Below are 23,864 nucleotides of genomic sequence, written 5' to 3' on the forward strand. Positions count from 1 at the left end.
AAGTTTTCTTAAGAAGCTGATACTAAAACCCTAAAAATCCACTCTGGATTCCAAGGGTCGACTTTCCATCCCAAGTCATTACTTACTGGTGCAGCATTTCCATTATCCATGTTGAGCCATGGCTTATAGATAAATAAGGAATTTAGAATACAGCATTTGAATTCATTAAGCTGCTTCCAGTAAGTAATTTGAAACTCTGAGAAATGCCAAAAACATAATTACTAATCCAAATAGCCCTTTTTATCTGAATAAGTAAAAATGGAGATCAGTATCTGGTTAATGGAGATCATTTCCTATTATATTTTTAATGTTGTGATATGGACTTTAACAGTTGCTTTATATTGTTACATTGTCACTGTCATTGGAAACATCCTGTAAAGAAGGGCAGATGATTTACTTGAAATGTACTAGCAAGAGAGATATCATCTTCTTCTGCAAATAGTGGGCTTGGGTAACTCACTGGAGACTGCTGAGTCTCTCCCTGGATTTTCCTGAGGTTTTCATTCAAATGCAAGTGATTCCTGGAGGCTCTCTTCATAGGAAGGAGGCCTGGAGAATCCCTCAGGACTTCAAGATAAGATAAACAAGTACATAAAAATTCTTACTATATCTCTTACTTAAACTTATACTGTGATCACAACCAATTTTGGTTCATACATTCTCCAATTTCTCCAGATTAGGAATAATTTTGTCCCCTCCAGACAACTTGTAGAGTTCTTACAAGACCCAGAAAGACCCAAACGGCACTTCAAAATCTCAGGAACCACTGGAAGGGCAGTGGGTCAAAGGACTCAGGGTCTGCAAACACTGTGAATCAAACCTGGCTCCACACCTTCCCCATCAAGGTAATCTGTCCCCAGTAACCCAAGCTCAAAACTTGAGGCTATCTTGATTTCTGCTCATCCTCCTTCAAAGGAACTTAGTTCTCAAGTCCTTATCACTGCATGCCGTAGCTTGCAGTTGATCTCAACAGAGAACCATGGCATGCCAGGGAAGCACTGGTTGAGTGTCCAGCACTGGTAGGTTGTCCAGCTAACTCTTATTCCATTTCCCTTCTCTGCTAGTAGAAGCCGTCTCCCACTCTAGAGACTGAACATGCCAGGCCTGGCTTTCTCAGTTTCCCTTGCAGCTACGGCATGGCAATGAGACCCAGCTCTAGCCAATGGACCAAGTCTCTTAGGATAACTCTGGTAAATGTTTTCTCCTCCCAATATGAAGAGACATACTATGTACACTTAAGAATGGTTAAAATTAAAAGGACTGGCAATACCAAACATTGGAGAGGATGGGGAGGAACTGGACGTTTTCCACATTGCTGATCACATGTAAAAAGATCCAAACACTTTGGAGAACAGTTTGCTAGTTTTATACAAAGTTGAATACATACTATTTGATCCAGCAGCTTCACTCCTAGGTATTTAGTCAAGAGAATTAAAACACATGACTATGAAATGTTGCACATGAGTATGCAAAGCAGAGCATATTCATAATAGCCCCAAACTGGAAACCCAAATGCACACCAACAGTGAATGGATAAACAAATTGCAGTTTTCTCATAAAATAGAATACTAAGCATGAATAAAGAAGAATGAAAGACTGATACATGCAATACCATAGATGAATCTCATAAACTTGCTGAATGAAAGAAGGTAGACACAAAAGAATAGTAAATAGTCACATTTCCATAAAATTATACAAAAGGCAAATCTAATCTACAGTGACAGAAAGTCAATCGGTGGTTGCCTACAGCTGGAGGTAGGAGAGAGTACTGGCAGTAAGAGTGGGTACAGGGAACTTTTGGGGTTGATAGCAATGTTTTATATCTTGATTATCATATTACATGGATGCACATATTATTGAACTATACACTTATAGGTACATTTATTGTCTATAAATTTTATCTTAATAACATTGATTTTTTTTAAAAAAGAGAGATAAATAAACAAATAAAAAGACCACCAAAGCCTCAGAACTGTGAAACTGGGTTTCAGAGGCGGTTTGAAATATTGTTGAATTTTGCATTGAAGTATATTTAATGGTTCAATTTCAGAATAACATATTATCAATAAGACTCATTATTTCTGAGATTTCTTTTAATTTTTTTTATATTTGAGCTCTTATTACATGCTGAGCTCTCTCTCTCTCCTTTAATCCTTACTGTCTGAGGTAAGGATTATTTCAATGATGATTATATCAACTAAAAAACAGGAACTGCTTTAGAACTTTTGAGCATGAAGAATTTGATTCAGGAAATTGGTTACAGCAGAATGAGGGAGCTGAGAAGGCAAAAAGGGTCAGCGAGACAACCCACACATTAGCAGTAGCAGGAAGCTGCTACTCCCTCTGGAGCTGGAGGCAGAATGCGGGGAGGTGGAGTTGTCAAGTTCAGAAGCAAGACACGCTGAGAGAGGGGCCACCCTGCATAAGTTGGAGCTCTGGAAGAGATACTGCTATTGTCAGAGGCACAACAGGAAGTGGAGAGAGTGGGAGAAATACCTTGACATGTCTCTGACTCCCATCCTTCCACCTTTCACCAGTGTGTCCCATGGGTTAGACCAGCCCAGGAGCCAGACAGCAGGGGAACCTGGAAAATGTGGTTCTCTTCAACACAGAACAAAGCAGGAGGACAGAGAATGAATCAATTGAGGGCAAATAGATATTGACAAACACAGTGTCTTTGTTTTATCAACTTCCTTGACTTCCTCTGTGACTGCCACCTCGACAGTTCCCTCCAAAATCGAGGCAAACTGGTAAATAGACCCTGTAAGAGGAGCAACAGCTCAAGTTGCTGTTTTTAGATTCCGTTCCTTTAATCCTAAAGAGAAGAAGAGATTCGAACCAAGGCAATACAAACAGGCTGGCACTTATCTCTCAATGGCTTCACTGGGGTGGAATATACCAGCCAATTCACCCAGGAATCCACCAGATGACACATTACAAAGTATGACATGCAGTGGGCATCAGGTTTAGGTATTTTCCCAAAGGCAACGTTCAGGCATGATGAGAGTGATGAGGGCAGAAATAGAGCCATGTTACAGACTGAGTTGCGTCCTCCCTGAAATTCATGTGTTAAAGTCAAGAGAGGCACTTTAAGGAGATAATTAAGGTTAAATGAGGCCAAGGGTGGGGCCCTAATGCAACAGGACAGATGTCATAAGAAGAGGAAGAGACATGACATGAGGGAATGCATGTGCACAGAGAAAAGGCCATGTGAAAACACAGGGAGAAGGAGGCCATCTTCAAGCCAAGGAGAGAGGCCTCAGGAGAAACCAAATCTGCCAACACCTTGGGCTTGCACTAAAGTCCCCAGACTTTAAATTTCTTCTGTTTAAGCCACCTGATATGTGGCATGTTGTTATGGCAGACCTAGCAGATAAATACAAGGTACTGAGCACAATACATCCAACAAGAGTCAATGCTTATTGGTGTTTTCAAAGATGATTCCAGGGGTTCACCCGCAGTGAACTACCTATGCCTTGAAATTATTTACCAGGCAACCAGTTTGTTTCCATAATCAGGGATGAGGCTTAAAGACATACCCATGGGAGAAAATCATAGCAATGATCCAAATTTGTACATAGATATAAATGATCTTCTTGAGGGTGAGTTGTAAGCTGTGGGGAAGACAGAATGAAGCAACTGGGTATTCAAAACAGAAGTGGTTTCAAAGAGGTGTGTGGTGGGGGGAGGAATTGAGGAGACTGAAAATAAAATTTTCCAAGTTTAGAAATTTACCATGTTGGCCTGGCTGAAGTCATGGTTAAGAATTTTTTTTTTCCTCTTTATAGTTGTGATTTTTGTCCAATACCATATATGGCAGCAGATCAGCAAGTTATTTTTTGACATGTTTCTTTCTCCAGACCATTTTACATGGAAAGTTACTAAAATAGTCTAATTTGGATGTTTTTTCTTAATCTTACAATTCTTGATCAAACAGGACACAATAGTTCTGTGTCAGTATAATTATAAGAATATTATTTTAATGAAGAAGCTTAAAATGATGTCCAAATAGACCAACGATGCTCAGATAGGCCATGACAGTTTGGGGATTTTAAGAGCTTCTGTGTGATTGCTTTTGAGGAAAGCAGTTTTAAGAAGTAAATTAATATTCTGCAATCGGCATTGCTCTCAGGTCCCCCCAGGGTCTGAGCAGCAATTCAGGACCTGCTTCAGATGAACAGTTTCACATTTTTCCCTTGGGACCAGCCCAAGTCCTGTAAGTCACCAGTGAATGCCATAAACACACTTTTCCCTGTAGAATCAAAGAGGCAGTGTGTTGGGATCTGGGGAAGAGAAGCAGGGTTTTCTGGTGAAGGTTGCCTTAGGAGGAAGCAAAGGAGAAAACTGTAGCAAGGCTTGAAGCCCTATTGAAGAGAAATCTGTGTACAAAAGCACTAGGTTACTTCCACCTCCAGAAACCAAACTCAGGAGAGTTTCTGATGCAATTCGTCAGTAGCTTTTGGAACCTTGCTACTCAATGTGTAGTTCCAGATCAGCAGTATCAGCAAACCTGGGAGCTCATTAGAAATACAGACCCCCAGACCTATCAAACCAGAATCTGCATTTCAACAAGATCCTCAGATGACTTCTATGCCCATGGAATTTTGAGATGCAATTCTCTAAAGTATTGTTCAGCCAGATGGATGTGAAAGGCATTGAATCGTTCTGCCAGGGCTTGATTGTACATGCAAGGCTTTCATTCCCATCATGAAGAATAAAGCTGAGGGGAAAAGACATAGAGAACAGAAACAGGATTGAGGTTGTCTCACACCCAACAACTCTCACCCTCCACCTGTGCCAGGCCATCTTTCAGAAGCAGCAGTGAACAGAACCTACTGAACTTCCAATGGCATGCCTAGACTATGGGGCAAGGGCTGCCACTGAAGCTGTTGTCAGAAAATGTACCACTCTCGGAAACTGGTGCATGGTTCACAGAGTTCTTTCTTCTCCCTTTCCAATCCTGTTTCTCTGGTCTCCCCTGTGCCTGTAAGAGGTGAGTACCCATTAGTTGCTATTGCCACCCTGTATTTAAAACCCAACACCAAACAGGTTGCCACTGCTGTTGGGGAGGTCACTCTCAGTGCTAGGAAACTTGAAGTTATGAGTCAAGTAAATTAATAGATTCCAGACTTGATGTGATCACCACTTGGAAATCTGGTAGCATTTTGCTATAGTTTAAATGAGTCTTCCCAAAATTCATATGTTGAAGCCTCAATGTGATTGTATTTAGAGATAGGGCATTTAAGAGGTAAAGATAAGTAAGACAATAAGGGTTGAGTCATGATCTTACAGGATTGATGACCTTATAAGAAGAGGAATAGACAGAAATCTCTATCTCCATGTGCACTTTGTGAGGAAAGACCATATGAACACACAGTGAGAAGAAGGCTGTCTGCAAGCCAGGAAGGGAGTCCTCACCAGAAACTCATTGTGTGGCACCCTAGTTTCAAAACTTCCAGCCCCCAGAATTGTGAGGCAATAAATTGTTGTCATTTAAGTGGCCTGAGAAAACAAAGACATATTTCCCCAAGAAAAAGGACTATTGGAGCCTAGATTCCTGATAAGAAAAGAAATGGTTCTGAATTTAAAGTTTATCTGCTGACTTTGGGATTGTTAACTTTTTGCTAATGACCTGTTGCTATGTATGACTTCTGAAGAAATGTCTATTATGTTCAATAGGAGTATATACTACTCATTCTTTTTATTACTTGCCAAAACTCACACACTAGGGGGAGGAAGGATATATTGACATTTGCATTGCAGAGGAAGTAACAACACACACACTAGTCCATTTAGGGTCTAAAGTCTGATTCGTCCAGGACTGAGAGGCTTTCTAGGACACAGAACTTTCAGCGCTAAAACCAGAAAAGTCCTGGGCAAACCAGGACAAGTTGATTATCCTAAATGGGCTAAGTTTCACCTGCTGGAAGACTAATGGTGACATGTAGTGAGAAAATGGAGCATTTGTTAAAAGTGAATAAGAACCCTGAACTAGAGCCCTGGTTAATTTTAAGATTGTGTAGCCTTGGGTAAGTTACTTCACATCTCTAGATCTAATTCTCCTCCCTCAGAAATGAGGGACTAGATTATTCCTCAGGGATGTCCCAGTTTCAATATGCTACAGTGTTTGAGTTCCGGGTTATTCTGTCAATTGAGAGTTGGGGAGATCAATTGTATTAATCCACAAAATAATCTAAGAAGAAGTTTCTGAGCTAGATGCAAGGATATAACTGTGCCTAAGTTACTGCCTTTATGGAACTTGCTGTCTACTCAGAGCAAGAGATGATAAAGAAGAATTGATGTGACAAGCGCTGAGAAAGAAATAAGAAAGTGTTGTGATAGATGGTGATTGGACATCTTCTCAGAACAAGGAATGTTGTTTTAGCTGACATTAGCAAACCTGGGAGCTCATTAGAAATACAGACCCCCAGACCTATCAAATCAGAATCTGCATTCCAACAAGATCCTCAGATGACTTCCATATCCATGAAATTTTGAGATGGAATCCTCCAAAGAGCCAAACATGAAAAATTGGGAAAGGATAGTGTATTAGTCTGTTCTCACACTGCTATAAAGACATACCTGAGACTGGGCGATTTATAAAGGAAAGAGATTTAATTGACTCGCAGTTCTGCATGGCTGGGGAGGCCTCAGGAAACTTACAATCTTGGCAGAAGGTGAGAGAGAAGCAAAGACATGTCATACATGGTGGTAAGCCAGAGAGAACAAATGAGCGAAGCGGGAAGAGCCCCTTATCGGATCTCATAAGAACTCACTCACTATCACAACAGCAAGGGTAAAACCGCCCCCATGATCCAATCACCTCCCACCAGGTCCCACCCTTGACACATGGGGATTATGGGAATTACAATTTGAGATGGTATTTTGGTGAGAACACAGAGCTAAACCATATGAGATAGGGAAGAGCAAGCACATAAGAGGCTGCAGTGGGAGAGATTATAAAATTAAAGAAACCAAAAGGGCTGCAGATGAGTGGAGCAGAGGCAGAAGATAGTGGAAAGAAATGAAGCTTCAGAACTAGGCAGGAGCTAAATCACATTAGGCTTATAGGTCACAGTAGGAAGTTCAGGTTTTATCCTATGTACCAAGAGAGGATGATATCAAAGGGTCTGAAATCATCAGAGTTATAAAAAACTGGTTAACCTCACTCACTAAATTACTAGTGTATAATTGTGGATTACACAAATAATTATAGGTATAATAATGTAATACGACAGTCATGACAGGAATATTCCTGTTCCATAAGTTTGGTTTTAATTAACCAAGAAGTGGCGTCAAAGGTTTGATGCAAGTTCACGATAACTTGCATCAGTAATTTTACCTCATCACTTTAAAGTTTAGCATCCATTTCAGCAAGACTTTCAGGGTAAATGACAAAATAAATCTGTGGCTCAAATTACCCCAACTTACCCCTTTGGGAGCAGAATGTTACTTGGAACATATTCTTATAATTAAGATCTAATTGTTATTGATGTTCAGACAAATGTTCTTGCTGGCTTCATCGCTAAGAAAGTTAAAAAAAAAACAACAGCTTTTTCCCCTTTGCTTACTGACAAATAGCACTTGAATAAGTGCTCAAGAAGATATTACCCCTGATTTTAGATCCTGACAGGAGTTTAAATTAAAGCAGAAAGGACCACAAATTCGATCTGTGTGGGTGGACGGTTTATCCCCTACCCATTACAAGAACATTTGAGAGTTTCAAAAATTAAACACTGCAAAAAGCAATGCAATAAAGAGAATAAAAAAGAGAGTACAAATCTCTTCCTCTTTCAAAAGGGAATGACTTTACAATAGATGAACTTGATAACTGAATTTTGCCATGAATTTTCTGGAAACCAAGGTAAGAGAATGGTGGTTTGCATAATGTTTATTATCTTATTTAAAAGAAAAACATCAGAATCACTCTGCAGAAAAGAATTTTTTCTTTGAACTCCAAAGAAAGAGGAATTTATCCTGTACATGTTTATAAAAAGGACATTGGGTATCTAGTGGACAATACCTTCAAGTAAAATTTTGCAAGAAAGAAGACAGAAATGCAGTTAAAAATAAATGTTTCTTGGGCCAGTGTCTGTAAAAGTTAACAGTGGTATAAATCCACGAAGGAATTTTTGTAGGAAGCCAAGGTATTATGGTCTAGATACTTTGCTTTATGACAGGGACTGTGTTTAGAGAACCTGGTAGAAAGAAGACATTTCCTAACATGTCCATTAGATACTTTTTCCCAAATTACAGCTGTTTTAAGCAAGTTTTTGATCAGTACGGAGTTGCAGTCAATTTGGAAAAGTACAAATCTCAGGGACGGCAGACATTCAGAACTATCAGTCAAAGTGTGCTCTAAATGGCCAGTGATGAGGGAGGCTGAGCTGTCCTGCTGGGCTGGGAGGTTAAGATGTAGATTTATCTAGAGCATGTACCACTTCATCACAAGTTTGCTGGAGAAAGATGCCTTTTTCCTTGGAAAAGAGCTTTGAATATTCTTGAGAAGTCGTACAAGTCCTTTGTTATAAACCCAGATTTCCATCCCCGAAGTCATGAAGAAAGGAAGAATGTGGGCAGGTGTAAAAGGGAGCATCTGACTGGGGAATATCATTTGTAGGGATTTTTGTTTGCTGATTTTACGGTTTCTCCCACAGTTATTTAAGTCAAACCTATATAATACATCAATAGTTTTGCATTTTTATACTTTCTTATTAATTATGTTCTAATTTGGCTTTGTGTCTTTGCTAAATTAAAAGGCTGGGTTATATCTATTTCTTCTTTTCATTAAAATTATTTACTTTTTTTTTTGTTTTTGGGATGGAGTCTCACTTTATCACCCAGGCTGGCATGCAGTGGCGCAATCTCCACTCACTGCAACCTCTGTCTCCTGAGTTCAAGCGATTCTCCTGCCTCAGCCTCCTGAGTAACTGGGATTACAGGCGTGTGCCACCACACCTGGCTCATTTTTGTACTTTTAGTAGAGATGGGGTTTCACCATGTTGGCCAGGCTGATCTCGAGCTCCTGACCTCAAGTGATCTGTCTGCCTTGGCCTACCAAAGTACTGGGATTACAGGTGTGAGGCACCATGCCTGGCCAGAATTATGTACTATTAAAAATTAAGGCTAAATATTAATTTCTCCGGTTTACAACTTGATTGTGTGTGTGTATAAAGTTTTATTCAGCTATGTAACGTATACATCTAGTCCTTCTAGCTGGATCATTCTTAAGGTAAATAAACATAACAACAATGCACGTACACAGGGCATTTATTATAATGTTGACTAGGAAGTCAGCTAGGCCAAGCCACATGGCTCTCACAAGAGGACTTATTCCTGGCTAAACTCAATCTGCTTGGGTGTAGGTGTTTTCCATGTGGAGTCCACTGGGCCCATTACTGGTCTCTACAAGTTCTTCAAGGCCATAGTCCTTGCCCTCTGGGAACCCAGAGAAGGAGAGGCTTAGCACAATTCCTGTACAAAGTAGGTAATGGAGGCATGTTTCCTGAATAAATAAGCAAACAAGTGATAAGAAAGCTTCACATATAGCCATAACATAGGGCTGAACATGAAAGCCAGAAGATAAATACCAAGAGCCACTGGGTTTAAGGGGGGAAAAAGGAAAACCACGTCTAGCTGGATAAATCAGCAAAGGCCCCAGAGAAAGGGTGATATTTAGATGAGAACTGAAGAAGGAAAAGAATTTTAGACTATGAAGATGCAAAAGGAAAATAAATGTAGTGATTATCGTTTTCATCTGGACAGCACCAATCACTGGGCAACTTTAGTAGCAGACTCTGCCATACTAGCCAATGTGTGGCAGATGAGCCAGGTTAAGCCAATCATCATCCCACTTGAATTGAATTTACTTTATTGTATTGTTTTCTGAGACAGGGTCTCTCTCTGTTGCCCAGACTGGACTGCAGTGATGCAGTAATGGTTCATTGTAGCCTAGACCTCCTGGGCTCCATCGATCCTCCCACCTCATCCTCCCAAGTAGCTGGGACTACAGGTGCGTGCCATCATGCCTGCCTAGTTTTTTTTTTTTTTTTTTTTTTGGTAGAGTTGGGGTTTCACCATGTTGCTTAGGCTGGTCTTAAACTTTGGGGCTTAAGCAATCTTCCTGCCCCAGTCTCCCAAGTGCTGGGATTAGAAGAGTGAGCCACTGTGCCAGTCCACTTTACTTTAGTCTCTCTGCAATAGAACACCTTGAGGCTAAGAGACACTTTGCTCAAGCCAGGCCAATCAATCACATGGTCTCTCCTAAGGATTTGTACCTTGAACATACAAGATGGAGAAGCTAAGAGGGGGTTGACTGGGATAAAGACACCTTGAAGACAGCCTTTGGAAGAAGGTTCCCAGGCTCCTTTGGCTTAGATCTCTGAACTACCTTGGGATGTAGACTTCACGACAATAAATTGTCCTACTCTCCCTTTGAGTCTGTGAGCCACCCTTCCAGTTAGTGCTCTCCAACTCCTTTATTTTTCTTAAATCAGTCCAAGGCAGTTTATTGCTTACAAAGAATTCTTAACTATACAACTAACAGGGAGAGGCATGGAAGCAAGGAAATAGGAATTCAGAAAGACTGAGTATTTTAGCAGGAAGTAAAGTATAGGAAAATAATGTACTATAATACTGGAGAAAGAGAAAATGACCTTACTGTTGCGGGATTTAAAATCTAGGATGAGGTTCAGTTGAACTCATTATTCACAGATCTTGCATTCCCAGATTTACTCACTAAAAGTTATTTCTCATCCCCAAATCATTACTCACGGTGCTTTCACAGTCATTCTCAGACACACGTAGAATGGCAAAAAATTTGATGCACACATTCCCAGCTGAGGTTAAAGGTCAAACAAGTTGAGGCTTTGTCTTTTCAAAAAAAATTAACTTTTTTTTTTTTTTTGAGATGGAGTCTCGCTCTGTTGCCCAGGCTGGAGTGCAGTGGCGCGATCTAGGCTCATTGCAACCTCCACCTCCTGGGTTCAAGCAACTCTCCTGCCTCAGCCTCCCGAGTAGCTGGGACTACAGTGGCGCACCACCACACCCAGCTACATTTTTTTGTATTTTTAGTAGAGACAGGGTTTCACCATGTTGGCCAGGATGGTCTCGATCTCTTGACCTCATGATCTGCCTGCCTCGGCCTCCCAAAGTGCTGGGATTACAGGTGTGAGCCACCACGCATGGCCAAAAATTAACTTAAATATCACAATATTTAAATGACAGAGGTTGTATATATTCAAGGTATATAATGGGATGATTTGTGTAATGATAATCATAATCAGATTAACATGTTTTAGCTCTCATAACTACAAACAAGTGTCCTTTTTGTGGTATATTTAGTGACATGTATTTCACCTTTTTGTGCTTTTTGTTGATGATTTCACTGTTTAAAATGCCCCCAAAGTATACTGCTAAAGTGCTGTCTAGAGTTCCTAAGTGCAAGCAAGCTGTGATGTGCCTTAAAGGCAAAATACATGTTTTAGATAAGCTTCAAAAGGCAGGAGTGGTATGTTGCTGGCCATGTGTTCAATGTTAATCAACAATATGTATTAAATGTAGTGTCTTTAGGCATAGACACATACAACAGGTTATATATTGATTGATTTACAAAAATTTTATGAGCAGGGGCTTTCTGGAAACTAACCCTATTGTCCCTAGAAGCAGTGGTTCAGTATTCACTAATTCCGTATTTACAGTGACATTATAGAACATAAGTACTGTAACTAATGAAAATCAACTATACTTAGATTTAACTTTCTAATCAAAGGGGAGTTATTGAAAGTTTTGAACACAGAGCTGATGTGTTCAAAACTGTGCAATGGGAGAATTATTTGTGTGGCAAATGTGCAGAGTCCATTTAAGCTGGGGGAGGCTAGAATCAAGGAGACCAATGGAGGCTGTCTGGGAAGTTACCTTCAAGCAGGAAGGAAGGTAAGAACTTTCTTAAGGACTGTGGTACCAGAAAAGAAGACATGCAGGTGAGATATTGTGAAGACACAAAATACAGGAAGTTTGTGGCTGTGGGACTGAGCTGAGGAACAAATCAAAAGGGACACTACAATTTCGAGTCGGGGTGAGTGGGAGAAAGACTGATAAGGCAAAAAAGTATGTCAGGCAAGAAGTTGGTCGGGGGAGGAAGATGATGGTCAGTCTTAGATGTGTTGAGTTGGGAGGCCTGTTGGTATGTCAATGAATAGTTAATACCCAACAAGCAATAGTTGTACTGTTGATAATAATAGTGAGGAGGAGGAAAGTGGTGGCAGAGGAAGAAGAGAGGGAGGAGAAAAATATTGCAGATACTTGCCAGGAAAACTGGCACTCAGCTGCCCCCTTCAAGGCCAATATCCAAAATGGCTGAGCTCTGGATAGCCCCAAATGCCAGTCACTGCATCCCTTAGTGTGCAAATTGAAGGTGTGACACAGCAAAACTGCTGGAGTTTTTAGCTCTCAGCAATCAACTCTTGCAATGCAAGCATAATATGGAGTCGTGTTTCTTGAGCCCACCCATCCACCATGGTGCTGACCCAGGAGAGATTCCAACATCAGCAACAGGCTGTGTCTAGAAGCAGCTCTTGTCAGGAGCCCCCAGAAAGAAATTCTCTACTTCATCTAGAGGCGCAGACCTTGTTTTGGGGGCCTGGAGCTTATGTGCAAAGCTGAACCTGGAGACCAGAGGGCCTGCTGCAGCACTGTTGCTCCCTTAAAGAAGAGCTTGGATGGTGCCTTCTGCTCTGAGGCTGTGTCTTTGTGGTCAAGTTTTCTTCTATCTCAGAAGCCTGGTGTGAACAAGAAGAAAGTCCCTCCTCCTTCTGGTCCCATGGATTGCCCTAATTCCCTGGTCCCAAATTTCTTTCTTCCCAGTAAGATTGATCTCTATTTCCTTCAAGGGAAAATTCTATCCCCACCTATTTGGACAGTCTTATCTCATGGGCCCCTCAACTGGACAATCACAGACCAGCCTAGGATTTCTGAAGGTCGAGATAATTTGGTATAATTCAGTCACCTGATTAAAGTTCTACAGATCTCTGCTGTGTGCTGTATGCCAATGGTCTGTAGGTTGGTTTGGATGCTGTGGTTAGTATCTACCGCATACTTTCATTCCCTGGAAGCCCTGGAAAGCGAGATACCACCTTCATTCTTTCCAACTTCGTCAGTGGCCATTGATCCTGCAGCTCTGTCCTGTGGCCCTAGAGGTGAGCTTGCACAAGGAGAAATGCCAGCATCAGCTGGCAGTGTGGAGAATCAGTGTCTCTGAAGCATCCCCTCACTCACCTGGCCGAGGTGATGGGGGCAGCACCTCAGAGGGGGTAAGCAGTGGATGAAGAATCCAAGCTAGGTATATTATTAGTTCATTCTCATGCTGCTGTGAAGAAAGACCCATGACTGGCTAATTTATAAAGGAAAGAGGTTTAATTGACTCACAGTTTTGCATTGGTGGGGAGGCCTTATGAAACTTACAATCATAGCAGCAGGCAAAGAAGCAGCAGGCACCTTCTTCACAGGGCATCAGGACAGAATGAGTGCAAACAGGGAAAATGCCAGATGCTTACAAAACCATCAGATCTTGTGAGAACTCACTCACTACAATGAGAACAGCATGTGGGGGGAAACCACCCCCATGATCCAAATACCTCCACCTGGTCCCGCCCTTGACATGTAGGGATTATGGGAATTACAATTTGAGGTGAGATTTGGGTGGGGACACAGAGCCAAACCATATCTCTAAGTCCCCAAGGTCACATTTAAACTTCTTCACATCACAGTATTGAGAAAAAAAAAAAAGGCCGTTGCAGAAGGGTCTCTCAAAATGACCACTTTCCTTTCATTATTTGCTTTCCTTCTTCTGAAATGCCTCTGTGACTTTCCAAAATAAAATAAAGTTAGGAGGGAAAAATCATTCCCTCTCCCCTTCTGATACATTGCAGCTGATGTTAGGGTTCTCCTAATACTCACTGAGGTGAATTTCACTAGGTAACATAAAAAGAGCCTTTCAGAAAAGGCACTAACAGATGTTACAATGAAAGCAGACACCTTTGCAACTGATTTATCAAAACCCTTGAAGAACCATTTCAAGGCAGGTGGCAAAGGCAATAACGTTGAACAAAGGGAGTACATCCAGAGGCAGAACTGTATTGCACGTTCTAAAAAGAGAAAGAGAAATAGGAAGTCCATGAGGAACCATTTTCCCCATTTTGTGCATGTCTCTTTACCAGTTTCTGAGCATGAACCAATATATTTTTTCCAGAGCCCATTCAAAGCCAGAGGGGGATAAATAAAGGCACTTTTCTCAGCTTCTCATAAAAATACGGTAGAATTCTCTTCTGAATTTGAAGGTAATTATAGAAAGTTGCTTTTCTGTTCCTTTAAGGAGGAGCAGTCAAAAATAACCTCCTGTAAAGTCATGGTCTTTGACAGTTAACCAAAGGGAGCGTCATCTTTGAATAAATACACGCATCAATGGAGGCATAAACCACACACATTATACTTTATATTAAAACCTCTGCTGGGTAAAAAGAAAGGGGGACTTGCAACCCAAGAGAACAAAGGTGCCTGGATAGCTTCCAGTAAGACATCCCGTCCTAGGGAAGGACTGAGCTGCAGCAGTCTGTTCAATCAATGCAGTGAGTCAGCACTGTGGAAAGAGAATCAAGTGAGAGCAGTGAGCCTTGAAAGGCAGCCTGCCTGGGAGCTGGAGAGGTTCCTGGAGGGGCGGGGCCACGTGACAACTGAAGCCCACACTCCTTCCTCCCACCACCCATCCCCATGGGAGAGATCTCAAGGGAATAATGGATTCTTTGAATGCTAGAACATTCCAGCTGGGTGGGACACCCAGGGCTCATTTAGTCCAACCAACCAGTTACATGGTCCAGAAATTGAGGCTCTGAGATAGCGATAATAAAAGGTAACATGATGAGCTTTTTATGTTCCAGATACTGTTCTCACCACTCTATCTATAATAATGTGTAATTTAGTAAAACAACAACTCTTATCTTTGCAACAGACCTGAGCGTTGGTGCTGTAATCTTATGGTCCTCATTTTACAGATGAGAAATTTGAGACAAAAGGAAGTTAAGTAACTGAACTAAGGACCTATAAGCAGAAAGTGATGAACCTCCTTAGTGATGACCTTGAGGATCCTCACCTCAGTCCTCTGAGCTTTTGTATTTTTATCTTCCAATGCCTTCCTTAATGGGTAGTTGTAAAATTTAAAATGCACCTCTAGTAGCTCATGTTAGACACATAGTTGTTAAGTGGAGTTGAAGATGTTCATGAAGCATGAAAGGGAAGGAGGACCATGCACGATGCTGTACTTCTCTAGCTAGTTAAGTTTGCTTTAACCCCGAAAGGCTCTTTTTATGCTACCTTTGCTTAACCTCAGCCAAAAATTCACAGGGTGAACGTGGGGGAGTGAGAGAAGAGCAAAGAAGTTGAAGAAAGCCAAATCTACAGGACAGTGAAAGAGAGACTGTATTTGACAGAATTCTCTAGAGAAACAGAACCAATAGGATGTATGTATCATCTCTATCTGTCTGTCTATCTACGTACCTACCTACCTACCTATCTCTACACCTGTATTATAGCTAACAATATCTTGATCTATTAATATCTATCAAATAAAAAATTGGCTCATGCAATTATGAAGGATGGCAGATTCTAAAAGCAAGCTGGAGATGCGGGAAAGCAGACGATATAGTTCTAAGTCCACAGTTACCAGCCTTGAGACCAGGAAGAGCTGATGATTCAGTTTGAGTCTGAAGGCAGGAACAAACCAATATCCCAGCTTGAAGACAGGCAGGTAGGAGGAATTCTCTCTTACTCCAGGGAGGGTCAGCATTTTTTGTCTATTCAGATCTTCAACCTGATGGGGCCCACACACACTAGGAAGAGTAACTGTTCTCTCAGCTAACTGACTGAAACGTTAATCTCATCCAGAAATATTCTCACAGGCATACCGAGAATAATGTTTAACCAAATAACTGGATGATTCATGGCCCGGTAAAGTTGACACATACAATTAGCCATCACTAGTTCATCTCTTGTCAACTTGGCACCCATATGCATCTGCTTACTTAATCTTAGGTACTTAGTCTCCAAAGAAAGATAATAACAAGGTTATAATTCTGCCTAACATGATGTAACTATTCTGCTCACAACTAAAACCAAATTAACTTCTTTCCCAGAAGAGAAAGTAAAATCCTTGAATGATGTTTACTTTTCTCCTTTATATTCTGTAACTGCAGTACTATGGTATAAAATCAACAATGATTAAATGCTATAAAATAAAGTCAATCAATAAAGTAATGTACATCTCATGTTACACGATAAGGGGATGAGAGGAAAGAAAACAAAGATATTTGCTTAATACACACACTAACGGGATGAGAGGAAAGAAAACAAAGCTATTTGCTTAATACACACGTGTATTCATAACAAAATAAGGAGCAAATACTCATGACAATTACAGTCCTTGTTTCTGTAACTGGTCATGTGGTCATAGCTGGTACTTATAAACTATAAATTACCTTCCTCCACTACCCATTCCATATTCCCTTTACCTTAGGCAAATGCCTCAGCTGGTCATTGTTTTTTACCTGGTAGGCTGACCCAAACCTTTATTCCTGAAGGGTCTGAGCTATTAGTAGTCCTGTCTCAATTCAGTTGTTGTAGTTTTCCACTGTTCTTAATCACAATGAAATGGTAATATTAAGAGATGCCCCAAGAGATCTCCTGTATTCTAGATATACTCTTCTCTACTTCCATTATGGACTAGTAATCCAATTTCCCCTCGTTTTTCAGGATCAATCATCTCAGCCAACACAGTAACTCATTTCTTTGCCTGTTGATTCAAAGGCCTGATGAGGAACCCAAAGTGGCCAGGTGGCAGTTTGAACATCCTGTTCAATAGAATTATGGTTGTGTCTCCTGGAGGAAGCATTTCTCCCTTTGGAACTAAGATCTCTTTGCCAGACGAATATAAGGATGCAGGAACAGGAAGCAAGTATTTGCGGTGGGTCACCAAGTCATAGTGAATGGTACCACTCTCATTTTTACCCCTTGACTACTGGACCCATAATTTCTGGCTATGGGAAAAATAGCACCATACATTGGAGACTTATATAGAGCATACACAGTGTTCTGGAGAAACTTGCCCAGAACTGCAAGGAATTGCCACTAGCCAGTGCTATAACTGAATCATCAAAAGGCCATGCCACTGTTCTACCAAACAGCTGCTTCAGGATGGTGGGAAACATGGTTAGACCAATGAAGTCTGTGACCTGGGCCCATTACTGTATTTCATTTGCTGTGGAGCAAGTTCCTTGTTCAGAAGCAGTACTATATAGAATACCATGGTAGTAGATAAGACATTCTGTAAGTCCTCAGATAATAGTTGTGGCAGAAGTGTTACATGCCAAGAAAGTAAATCTATTAAATATCCAGTATCCATGTCTATTTGAGTAAGAACAAAATGCTGCCCCTTCCGTAATTGAAGAAGTCCAATATAATAGACTTGCCACCAGATAGCTAGCTGAGCACCCTAAGGAATAGTGCTGTATCAGTAACTTGGCGTGGGGCTCTGTTGCAGGACAACTCAGCATTGGCTGCAGTCAGGTTGACCCTGATGAGTTGAAGTCATCAAGGGTTAAACCCACGTATAACCTCTATCTATGCTACCATGCCAACTTTATCCATGAACCCACTGGGCGATGGCAGGGGTGGCTGGGGAAGAGGCTGACTGGTATCCAAAGAATGGGTCATTCTACCCAATTGATTATTAAAATCTTCCTCAGCGAGGTCATTCTTTGGTTAGCATACACATGAAACAGAAATATCTTCACATTATTTTCCCATTCATAGAAGTCTATCCACATACCTCTTCCCCAAACTGCCTTGTCACCACCTTTTCAATCACGTTCCTTTCATGTCCCTGACCATTCAGGCAAATCATTGGCCACAGCAATGAATCAGTATATAATCACACATCTGGTCATTTTTCCTTCCAAGCAAAGTAAACAACCAGATACACTGCTCAAAGTATGCCCAATGGAAGAATTTCCCTTCACTACTATCCTCAGGAATGTCCCAGAAAGGGGTTGTGGTGCTATAGCTGTTCACTTTTGGATGGTACCTGCATATTGAGCAGAACCATCTGTAAACCAGTCCTGAGTCTTCTCTTCCTCCACCAAGTGATCCTAGGAAACTTCGCATGAGGACAGAGGTGCAGGCTCAGAAATAGAAGGCAGTGTAGCAGAAGTGGGGAATCATGCATTTGGGCCACCTCTTCATGTAATTTATTTGTGCTTTCAGGGCTCGCTCAAGCCCAGTCATGTATATACCATTTCCATCTGATAATGGAGTGCTGCTATGCACACCAAACTTTGTAACTTGCTGGGTCAGATATCTTTCAGTTAATGATGGGCAGTTCAGGTTGTATGGTAACTTACTGGTCTGTGGCTAAGTGTTTAGTCTCTAGTAAGGCTCAGGAGCAGGCCAAGAGTCATTTCTCAGGAGAAAAGGAGTCATCTATAGAGAATGGCAGGGCTTTGCTCCAAAATCCTAGGGGCCTATGCTGCAATTTCCCTATCGGAGCCTGCCAAGGTCGCCAAGCCACGTCACTATCTGCCATGGACATTTTACAAGCACCATTGGATCTGATGGGTCATATGGCCATGTGGCAGAGCAGCTTGCATGGCAGGCTGGACCCACTGCAGAGCCTTCTCTTGTTCTGGAACTCCCTCTCCACTGCCCCCAATCTCTGCTGCAAAACTAATAGCTTTCCAGATCATTTAGGAAATAGACTGGAATAGCGTATTCAAATGAGGATTATATTGTTTCAAAATTCACAGGACCACTAGGCATTGTGCCTCTTTCTTGGTTGTAGGAGGGGCCTGATGGAACAACTTAGGTTTCACTTTAAAAGGAATATCTCTACATGCTCCACCTCACTGGACTGCTAGCAGTTTCACTGAGGTAGAAGCCCCAAATTTTTTGTCAGAATTATGTTCTACTCTCTGGTGTGCAAATGTCTTACCAATAAGTCCAGAGTGGTTGCTAATTTTTACTTATTAGGTCCAGTCAGCATAATGTCATCAATGTAGTGGACCTGTGTGATAGCCTATGGAAGGAAAAAGTGATCAAGATTCCTGTGAACTAAATTATAATGTAGAGCTGGAGACTTGATATATGCCTTAGGTGGGAGACTATATTAGTTCATTCTCACACTGCTATGAAGAAATACTCGAGACTGGGTATTATAAAGGAAAGAGGTTTAATTGACTCATATTTCCACATGGCTGGGGAGGCCTCAGGAAACTTACAATAATGGTGGAAGGCACCTCTTCACAGGGTGGCAGAAGAGTGAATGAGTGTAAGTAGGGAAATGTCAGATACTTATAAAACCATTAGATCTCATGAGACCCACGAATTATCATGAGAACAGCATGGAAGCAACTGCCCCCATAATTCAGTTACCTCCACCTGGTCCCACCCTTGACACGTGGGGATTATGGGAATTACAATTTAAGGTGAGATTTGGGTGGGGACACACATATCAGACAGTGAAGGTGTATATTATTGGCCTTGCTAGCTGAAGGAAACTGCTTCTGGTGGTCCTTATTGACAGATAGGGAGAAAAAACATTTGCCAAATCAATAGCTGCAAATCAGGTATCAGAAAACATGTTAATTTGTTCAAGCAATGAAATGACATCTGGCACAACAGCTGCAATAGGAGTTACTGCCTGGTTAAGCTTGTGATAATTCACTGTCATTCTCCAAGATCCATCTGTCTTCTGTACAGGCCAAATAGGGGAATTAATGGGGATGTAGTGGGAATTACTACCCTTCCATCCTTCAAGTTCTTGATGGTGGCATAATGTATGCAATTCCTCCAGGAATGCAGTATTGATTTTGGTTTACTATTGCCTAGGTAGGGGCAATTCTAACAGCTCACACTTGGCCTTTCTTATCATAATGGCCTTCATTTCACAGGTCAAGGAACAAATGTGGGGGTTCTGCCAGGTGCTGTTACCTGGTTATATTCTGCCAGGTCTATTACAATTATGCATCTAGAACTGGGAAAATAATCACAGGATGTGTTTGGGGGCTCACTGGGTCCACTGTGAGACTGATCGCCTGATCTCCATAAACCCGTATTCTGACTGGTGGACCACAGTGACATTTTGGGTCTCTGGGAATTATATGAGTTCCAAGACAGTGTCCATTAGTCTCTGATGAATAATTAGTCTGATTATTTCCTTTTCCCAGTGCACACCATGATAAAAAGCCATAGGTCCCTTTAGAGAAGGCTGGAAGAAAGATTAACTATAAATTTTTGGCAGTAACCTGGGGTCCTTCTGCAAGGGGCTCTGAGTCTGCAAACTCATTGAAATCTAAGAATTCATTGAGGGGCTGAACTCTCTGTTTTTATTATTCAGGTTAAACTTTTGTTTACTTCATCTAGAAAAAATGTCTGCTTATATAAATCAAGTGAGAATTTAGGAGGTTTCCTATTTATTTTACTTCTGGGAGCACCGTGACCAACTAGATAACACCCTAGGTCTGTGCAGGTCAAATTATGTTGATTGTTCTTTTGACTCTGCAGTCTATTCTGGCAACTTTATCCACCTTATCTTTGGTGGTTGAGTGCTGCCACTTGGCCTCTAATACCCTGGGATCCAGTTACTTCCACTGCAGTTAGGCTCCCAATTCAGTGGCTGCTATAGGTTTGACTTGTAGACAAAAGCAATCACAGAGCAGGACTCCCTCCACAAATACATTTCTCACAGTATTGGTAAAATATGTTTTCTGGACCCTTCCAGGGTGGGTGATTAGGTCTTAAATGAGAAATCTATGCTAACATTCCAATCTCTCTAAGCCTTTGAATCTCTTCCCCTACATTAAACCAAGGCAGGTTGATCATTTCTAACTCACTAACTGTAGACCACCTATTGGTGTATGTTTCAACCAACCAATCAAACAAACTGTTTTAACAATCTCCCTTTCTAACTCCCTGAACTGCAACATTAAACATTAGAATCTCTGCTTAGTAAGTCCATATAAATAAATTTGGCCTGGTCTCACTTTATGTTCCTTCCATCACTATCCAACACCCTTAATGCCCATTTTCATACAAGTCCCCTGGATTTCTGCCTGTATAAATTAGAAAACTCAGACAGCTATTTTGAAGTATAGAATACCTCTTCCTGGTTCACACCTTGTACCTCACCTTTAGGGACCTGCTGTGACTTGAGTCAGTTATAGATCTACAGCAAAGATAAGTGGTGGAGTGTGTTCCAAGGGGACTCAACATTGTCTTGTGTGGCAGCTGCCTGAGCAGAGCCATTACAGTAATGCATCACATTACTGCATCCCTCAGGCAATGCATTATTCTGCTCAAACAGGAGTGGGGGGGCTACTTCCAATGGAGGTGGGGAAGCTGCTTTCACTGTAAGTGGAGAGACCTCTTCCACTGACAAAAACATTCATCAGAATTTAGGGGCTCAATATTGTCAGCTGTAGCAGGGGATTCACACACATCCCTATTCCAACTTTTAGAATCCCATTTCTTCCCAATCAATGCCCTAATTTTAAAAGCAGACACCTTATGAGGCTGGGACTTAACCTGCATTGTAATTCAGCCAGTTGCAGGTTGAGATTCTGGGTCTGATTTTCAGTAGCCAACCCTGTGGCTGAGGCAGATAAGTTTATTTCAGGGTACACATAGAAGCCTTCAGGTAATTTATGTAATGCTTAAGCTGGGAATTCAAATCCCTGAGCCTATCATTCTTTTTTTTTTTTTTTTTTTTTTTTTTGAGACAAAGTTTCACTCTCTTGCCCGGGCTGGAGTGCAGTGGCATGATCTCGGCTCACTGCAACCTCCACCTCCCAGGTTCAAGTGATTCTCCTGCCTCAACCTCCTGAGTATCTGAGACTATAGGTGTGTGCTATCACATATGGCTAATTTTTGTATTTTTAGTTCAGGCGGGGTTTTACCATGTTGGCCAACTGGTCTCAAACTCCTGACCTCAAGTGATATGCCCACAATGATGTCCCAAAGTGCTAGGACTACAGGCATGCGCCAACATAGCTGGCTAATTTTTGTACTTTTAGTAGAGACGGGGTTTTGCCATGTTAGCCAGACTGGTCTCAAACTCCAGATCTCAAGTGATCTGTCCACCATAGCCTCCCAAAGTGCTGGGATTACAGGCGTGAGCTGCTGCACCAGGCTGAGCTTATTTTCTTTCTCCACTTTGTCCAGTGACATTAGGAGCAACCACCCAATTTCATTATATTCATTAGTTTAAGAAATATGTTTGAAAGTATCATACACAGTGTCACCCAGATCCCTGTGTCATCTAAGTGGTTGATTAGGAGTATTAAATAGTGATATTTTGCATATCTTCATTGCTAGATCACATCATTAGCTATCAGTCCTCTCTTTACTACTAAAAATAGAATTGTTAGCATCTTTAATCCTGTTAGAGGATCAATTTTAGAAACCTTAGAACCAATTCAAAAAACTCTTTCTCAAAATCCAGTTCCTCAAAAACCGCTCCTACTAACAAAATCTGTGGTAGTCAGGGTTCTCCAGAGAAACAGATACAATTGTGTGTGTGTGTGTGTGTGTGTGTGTGTGTGTGCATGTACGTAGGAAGAGAGAGAGGCAGAGATTTATTATAAATACTTGGCTCATGTCATTATGTGGGCTGGGAAGCCCCAAGATCTGGCACCATCACACAGGGGAACCCGGAAAATCAATGGTGTAGTTCCTTTCCACAGCTGGTAGGCTTGAGATCCAGGAAAAGCTAATGTTCCTGTTGGAATCCAAAGGCAGGAAAACACTGATGGCCCAGCTTGAAGGCAGTCAGGCAGGAGGAATTTTCTCTTATTCCAGGGAGGGTCAGCCTTTCCTTCTATTTAGGCTTTCAATTGATTGGGTCAGGCCCACCAATTAGGGAAGGTAGTTTGCTTTATTCAGTCTACAAATTTGAATGTTAATCTCAATCAGAAACATTCTCACAGGTATACCCAGAATAAAGTTTGGTGAAATGTCTAGGTACCCTGTGACCCAATCAAACTGACACATAAAATTAAACCTCACTGAGCCCTCATTCAAATATTTCTTCATTAAAAAAATTTTTCTAAAGACCTATTATGTTCCAGGCACTGGTTTAATCATGGGAGACATGTCAGTGAACAAGAGAGTTAAAAATGTGTAGGTCGTTGAGTCATTAATACATTCTAGGAGGGAAGAAAGAAAACAAATACATCAAATACGCAAATTATATAATATGTTAGAGGACTATAGGTACAACAGGAAAAAAAAAAGAGCAGGATACGAGACTGGAAATGTTGGTGAGGGCAGCAAAAAGTTTGTCATTTTAAATAGACTCAAGTCTGATGCCACAGTTGGTGCCCCTAATCACCGAGTTCAACTGCTGCTCTGGTAGAACAATATTTCTATAAATTCCAAATCTGTCAGATCTCTCTGAGCCCTGGTAAAACACAAATAAAAGATTTTTTGAAAAATTAAACTCATTAGAAATTTCTTATCTTGAGCTTTATGTTTTCAGATCAATTATAATAAAGCATGGGGATTTTTGTGTCTTAAGCCTTGGCTCAAATATGACATAGGAAACTAGAATGAAAGGTGATATAGGTAGTATAAATAATGAGGTTGTGCTATGAACCTAATTGTGTTTCCCCAAAATGTATATGTTGAAGCCTAACTCCCAAGGTGACTCTATTTGGAGACAGGGCCTTTAGCAGGTGACTAAAATTCAATGAAGTTATAAGGATGAGGCCCCAATCCAATAGGGCTGTTGCTCTTATAAGGAAAGGATGAGGCACTAGAGCTCGCTT

This window comes from Theropithecus gelada, chromosome 9, assembly GCF_003255815.1.
Source record: "Theropithecus gelada isolate Dixy chromosome 9, Tgel_1.0, whole genome shotgun sequence".
Classification (NCBI taxonomy): Eukaryota; Metazoa; Chordata; class Mammalia; order Primates; family Cercopithecidae; genus Theropithecus; species Theropithecus gelada.